Source organism: Triticum urartu, chromosome 7, assembly GCF_003073215.2.
Source record: "Triticum urartu cultivar G1812 chromosome 7, Tu2.1, whole genome shotgun sequence".
NCBI lineage: Eukaryota > Viridiplantae > Streptophyta > Magnoliopsida > Poales > Poaceae > Triticum > Triticum urartu.
The window spans coordinates 634,015,273-634,021,993 of NC_053028.1; the positions used below are offsets into that span (position 1 = coordinate 634,015,273).

The window sequence follows — 6,721 nt, forward strand, 5'->3', positions numbered from 1 at the left end:
TATTTGCCATCCACCAGCTGATGGCAAAGGCTGCAGGCTCTTTGCCATCCGCCAGCTGATGGCAAAGGATGCAAGCTCTTTGCCATCTGCTGGCTGATGGCAAAGAGAACAAATAGGCCATACGAGCGCACCACAGGTTACTGCCACGTGGCCTCTTTGCCATCTGCCAGCGGATGGCAAAGCTCTTTGCCATCAGCCAGCAGATGGCAAAGTTCCTACATTGCCTCATTTAATTTTGTTTTTTATTATATCAATTCATTTTCACAGAAAATCAAACATAGATATATATATATGACCAATATAGCATATTCAACACATATTACCAATAGTCATGAACGCAAATATATCCAACACATGTTACCAATAGTAGCAAGTTTCATCCATACATATACATAGTTTCATCAATATTACACAGTTTCATCATAGGTAGCAAGTTTCACAAAGTCAAAACAAAAACTAAAGACAAGCACTCCATCAACCCAAGCTTCCATGATCTGAAGCAAATCTACAAAATGGGAAAGAAGAAAGTTAGAAGAAGAAGACTAGAATAAGAAGATTATTATGATGCAACTAAAATGTGAGGATTATTATGATGCAACTTATATCTGTAAAATAGGTCATTTTGGAGCTAAGTATGGTTATTATGTCGTTTTTGAGCTAGCTAAGCATACTAAGTCATTTTGGTGTAAAAATGCTAAGTAAGGTCATTTTGGAACTAAGCATATATATTATGTCATTCTAGAGCTAGCTAAGCATATTAAGTCATTTGGAGGAAAAAAATGCTAAGTATAGGTCATTTTAGAGCTATCCTAGGTTAAATAGGTCAATTTTGAGCTAGCTAAGCATATTAAGTCATTTTGGAGGGAAAAATGCTAAGTATAGGTCATTTTCGAGCTATCCTAGGTTAAATAGGTCAATTTGGAGCTAATTAAGCAAAGCACTAAGGAAAACTTACCGTCAACCCGTAGGTGAAGGATCGGGGTTCTTGCTCACAGTAGTGGTAGACGCAGGAGGATCGGGGTTCTTGCTCGCGCCAATAGCAGACGTCGATGCTTGTCGGGAGTTATGCTGCACCAAATTAAAGATCATTTGCAATGTCTCGTTATCATGATGCAACTCAAATGTGAAGACTAATAAGTAATGTCCATTCAAATGAAACTCACCGTGTCCACCGGAGCAATGACTGGCATCGACGGAGGGGTCTGACCGTTCTTCTCGCACATGGACTGCACATTTGGTTTTGACGAGTCAGTCATATTAGTTACTAATGAAAGGAACATTGCGTGCATGATTTAGCTAATATGTAGAAGAAACTTACCGCGAAGATCTCGTATATGGCCCGGTTAGCCAAGTCATTCCGGTTCCTCTCCTCCTCCAAAAGCCTAGCCGTCCTCTCCTCAGTCTCCCTCTCCCTCTCCGCCGTCTGCCTCCTTTCCTTTGCCAGAAGCTCCTAGGTCTTTGCTCTCTCTTCTTCAATAGTAGCCTGCAAAACCACTCCTCTTTAGCATTGTAATCATCGACGGCCGCAGACATAATGTAATGGAGGAAAGGTATTTGATTTTGTATAACAAACCTTGATTTCGAGATCCATTGGCCGTGGACGAGGCCTTATCTCAGGATCGAAGCTCGTCTGGCGCCTCTTGATCTGCGGGAGAGTGCTAGTACAACGTATCAGTCCATCCCCAATGGCTAACAAGCCATGGTTCCTCCCGCCACCAGATATCATCACCAGCTCAGGATCAATAGGCTGGCTCGGGTTAAAGTCCGGCCCTTTCCTCGCCTTCCCCTCATCTCTGTACCTCACGAGCTTGTTGTGGGAGGCGTGGTTGGTGAAGTTCTTTGGATCAACGAGATCAGACTCAGAGAATGTCTTGGCCTTCTTATACGGTGCACTATGGGCCATGGTATATAGGTCGAACAGCTCTGGCACATCCGTCTTGTTGTGCCGTGCCTAAAAGGGAGGAACAAAGTATTGGTTAAGGGCTCAAGCTAGCATGAAGACTGAATTTGCATGAATCATGAAGCAAACCACATACCCAGTTATCCCCGTACTGATACAGGTTGACGCTGCCTTGATGGTGTGGCACACCGCTCATTTTGCCATGTCGATCCTTTGCATTGTTGTGGGTGGATAGCCATTGGGGAGAGCACCACTCATCCACCAATGCCTCCCAACAATCCAGCCTATCCGCACACCATCTCGGGGGCACCTAAGTTATGTAAGAGAAATTTGAGAGCTACGCCTACGAATCAAATCAAGGAAACTAAATACAAGGCCTTAAGAATAGGTAATTACCTTCATGTACTTCTCCTTACTCAGATACTTTGTGCGGCACTTCGACTTGGACATCCTAATACCAATCGAGGCGAAGTAGTCTCGAGTAGCCTGCGTTCGAGCCCCATTCCGCCAGTTTTGAAGTAGCCGCCTGCACTCCGCTTCGATAACTCGAGCCACGGCGTCCTCCTGTCCCTTAGCACATGTGTAAAAGGTCTGCAGTCAAACAAGAAAACACGGATTAGTAAAATCACTAGGGTTGCCAATCAAACAAGAAAACACAACGTAGACGAGAGAGGGAAAATTACCCAAAACGTCTGGATCACAACGTCGGCCACCGTGTGGCACTCGACACCGCCGATCCTCTCCCCCGGCAGGGCCGGGGCAGCCAAGTAGTGCTCCCAGGTCATTCCTAGCTCTGGAACCTGGCCCTCACCGGGCAACATGACCCATCCCGGGAAGCTCTGGCGACAAATCACACCAAGGACTGTGTTGGGCCTGCGGACACCATGACCGTGTTTCCACGACCTGCAGTATGACAAGGCTAACGCATTAGATATTCAAAGAAACGTGAAGGCAAAAGGTTAAAAAAGAGTAAATGAACTTATTTCTTCCCATCAGGCGTAATCAACCACCTCTGGTCAGGGGTCGCCGGGGTGGGCGAGAGTTTTGTACCACCACGCTGGTAGACATTGCCCCCCTTAACCAGCTCACTCTTGCTATAGCTATCAGAACTATAGCCACCCTCGTCACCATCAACATGGCCACTCGACTCCGGCCAGTCCCCTAATCGGTTCGGCTGCAACGTAGCCTGATCCAGAGTCTCGTGGGACAGAGCCTCAAGGACCGGAGTCTCGTGGGGCGAAGGCTCGTCGGCCCGAGGCTCGTGGACCGGGGTCCGAGATGGGTCCACCTCAGGCGGCTCCATCTCAGACGGAGCAGTCCTGTGGTCAGGTGAATCGGCTGAGGGTGGCGACGAGGAAGGCGTAGTGGCAGCCTTCCTACCTCTGCCGCCGCCATGTCCACCTCTACTAGCCTTCTCCTTCTTCGCCCCCCCCGACCTCTCCCGGCCAAAGAAGAAGCAACCGCCGGTGGTGTCTTCATACTGAGGTCTAGAGCTCTTGGAGGGTCTGGGGTGGAATGGAACTACCCCTCCCACCATGCGCCGAGGAAGGAGCCTCGGAGCACTCTCGACCCGCTCCCACCATCTGTCAGCACCTGCAATGACAAAGAGTAAACGAAATTAGTACAACATAAAAAAGAATACCTGACATGAATAATAATATGTATATAATTTAAGTGTATCATCATCATGAACATAAAAAAATGGAATACCTAACATGAACTATAATATTAATCTTCATCGTCTATATATGCTTCGGGGTCAATAAATACATCATCATCATCACTATTAGTAATGACGTGCTCATCATCATCATCAATAAATGCATCCACATGTGGAAGGCCTCCTTTACGTAATCGGTCAAGCATTGACAGGTCATCCGCAGCAGTAACCTCCTCTTATTCTGGCTCTTCTTGTTCCAGCTCTTCTTGTTCCGGCTCATGCTCGGATTCACTATCGCTGTCTACTTCAATGTTCTGGGGTGAAGTAGAGCCGTTCTTGAAATGTTTTTTGGAAAGATGTGTTTCTTGGAAGTCTCCTTCATATGTGTTTGGGTTAATGTGAGGTTCATAATCCTCTTCATTGGGGGGAGGTGGTCTAACATGTGGAGGCACTTCATAAACGACATCCCAACCATTGAGATTTGGATCACTTTGGAGGCCCACGGTAGATAGAAAACTTGGGTTGCATGTTGAGCCGTAATATAGACATCGGGAACATCCAAATGGGTGCTTTGTTTGATTTCGACTAGCCCTAGATGTTCATGAGTCCTCCTAGTCTCGTTTGGCTGGAACCAATAACATTTGAAGACTACGACGTTCGGTGGGTTTGCACCATAGAATAGAAGTTCATAAATTGCGTCAACTCTTCCATAATACTCGGTATCTCCTTCGCCGATAGCAGAGACACAACAATTTGTAGACTTTCGGTCGGCCATAGATAGCTCTTTAGCATAGGTACGAAAGTGATACCCGTTGATGTCGTATTTGTCAAATGAACGAACCTTATAGTCAAAACCATTAGCGATTTGTCTCAATTCAGCGTCCATAGACTCTGGACTAGCCTACAAGTTTAATACAAAATGATTGTTGCATTAGCCGGAAAATAGATGAAGAAATGAAATGGTCTAATGGAAATTACCGTTTGTTTGAACCAAGAGATGAAACCGGGATAGCCGCATCCATGCATTGCCAGAAGCTCATACTCTTTGACGGAATCCTTTTGGATCACCGCTCCATACGAGAATTTGGCAACGTATCGACTGTATCAAATATCCGGGAATAAGAGTAGTTCAAAGGAATTAGAGGTTGCGAAACAATGTACCGAGAACTTACTCGATGTACGGCCACACTTCTGTTAGATTGTTCAAGATATACAACGTAATGGTACGCCATTCGTCGACATCCAACAATAAGGGAGTATAAGTACCGGCTGGTGCGAGCTTCCCTTTGAATAGGTTGAGGTTGGATCCACCCTTTTTAGGGTCGCCAGCATTATACCGAGGCTTCGGATTATGCAAATGATGATTTTTGGCTTCGTAGTGTGTTGTCACAAAGTTTACCGCCTCCTCAATAATGAATGCCTCGGCCATCGATGCTTCAATTCGTTGTTTATTTTTACATTTTGCTCAAAGTGTCTTCTGCATCCTCTCAGTTGCGTAGCACCAACGATTCTGCACGGGCCCCCCCAATCATGCCTCGGTCGGGAGATGGAAAATTAAATGCTGCATTGGATTAAAGAAGCCCGGTGGAAAGATCTTCTCTAACTTGCAGATCAACTCCGGCGCCAACTCTTCCAGTTCTTCTAGCAAGCCAGATGATAGTTCTTTCACACAAAGAACACTTAAGAAATAGCTCATCTCTGCCAGTACTTGCCATTCATCCCCAGGGATAAAGCCACGCAACATCACCGGCATTACCCGCTCAAGCCATATGTGCCAATCATGACTCTTGAGACCAAATATTTTCAATTTTCAAGGCTCGCTCCCCTCTTTAGATTCGCTGCATACCCATCGGGGAACATCGCTGGATTAAATATGTAGGTACAAGATTGAATCTGTACGCCCATATTACGCAAATTGCAGAACGGCCCCCATATAAGTACAGAATAACTATAACGTTCCAATAACCTAGCTCCAAGAGATGGGCCGCCACAGATTTGGAACAGAAAGTATACGCACATAGCTCTTCGTTCCCCTAAAAAACGTAGCTGCTCGTTTTCAGTTATAAAAGGGATATCTGGTCATTTGAAGCTAATGCTTTCAGCGTCCTGACCTTCATCCAACAAACATGACAGCAGCTCTATAGTACAGATAGGACCATGTAATTTCCAAGATGACATACCAAAATAAACACAATACAAACAGATTTAGCAAGGTAAAGGTAATTCAAAGAAAATGAAGAATTAGTAAGCACATAAACCAAAGTCTAAACTAAAAAAAAAATCTGCATCAGGAACGTAAAGACGACAACATCAAGTGTATTAACCATCTTTGTCAAATTAGAAGGCAACATAGCAAATACTGGACATGTTTTAATCAACGAGGAGCAAAATGTAAAAACCATTTGAGTCGTCATGGCCAACTTGGTAAATAGAGCAATGTACTGATGTTGGACTTTCGTGGAGGCTACTTGCTCTGCAAACAAGAAAGGGCACTAGGAAAACCTGACAAAGGACATAGTACTATTTCAACTATGGTTGGGAATCTGTAGGAATACAGTGCCATATTTTTACACCTTAATAAGGAAGGCCATGTCAGGATCAACTAAAGCAGACATTGGAATACATATAGAAGTTGAAGAAAATGAAATACAAACAAACATCTTTCTTTCAGGAGCTGACAAACAAGCCACTTCCCCGTTAGAAAAAGAGACTATGGCCCTTGATGTCGCTGCATAAATAATTTCCAAATTCATATGCAAGCAGGTCATTTTTCTGGTGGATAATCTGACTCTGGACAAGGCAAACCTATATGTTAATATCCAAACCGGGAGCAACAGATGTTGGAGAAGCATTGCAGCTATTTTGTATCTACATGGGGATATTTTGTATCTACATGGGCAAACCAAGGTCATCTTTTTCTGAATGTATATCACGGTTATGTCGTACATATGTAGTTTTATATCAAGGAACAACAAGAAGAGAATTTTGTCAATTTTGGTTGAATTCCAATTGCAACTTCGACTGCAAGTCTGAACATTATTTTTTGAAAAGGGGGAAGACCCAGACCTCTGCAAGTCTGAACATGGACATGAGAAACTCCAAATTGCGTCCTGACCACGAAGGTCCAACACTTACAGTGTAAATCCCCTAGAAATTATAGT

At 44.5% G+C, this 6,721-nt stretch overlaps 1 long non-coding RNA gene across 1 annotated transcript; it reads right to left on the reverse strand.

Moving 5' to 3' along the window:
• Nucleotides 1-301: 301 nt before the first annotated feature.
• On the reverse strand, nucleotides 302-1,160 carry LOC125525039. Its single transcript, XR_007291118.1, has 2 exons — nucleotides 956-1,160; nucleotides 302-505 (listed from the first exon to the last, which is right to left on the reverse strand). It is a non-coding gene; the product is annotated as an uncharacterized LOC125525039 (long non-coding RNA).
• Nucleotides 1,161-6,721: the final 5,561 nt, after the last annotated feature.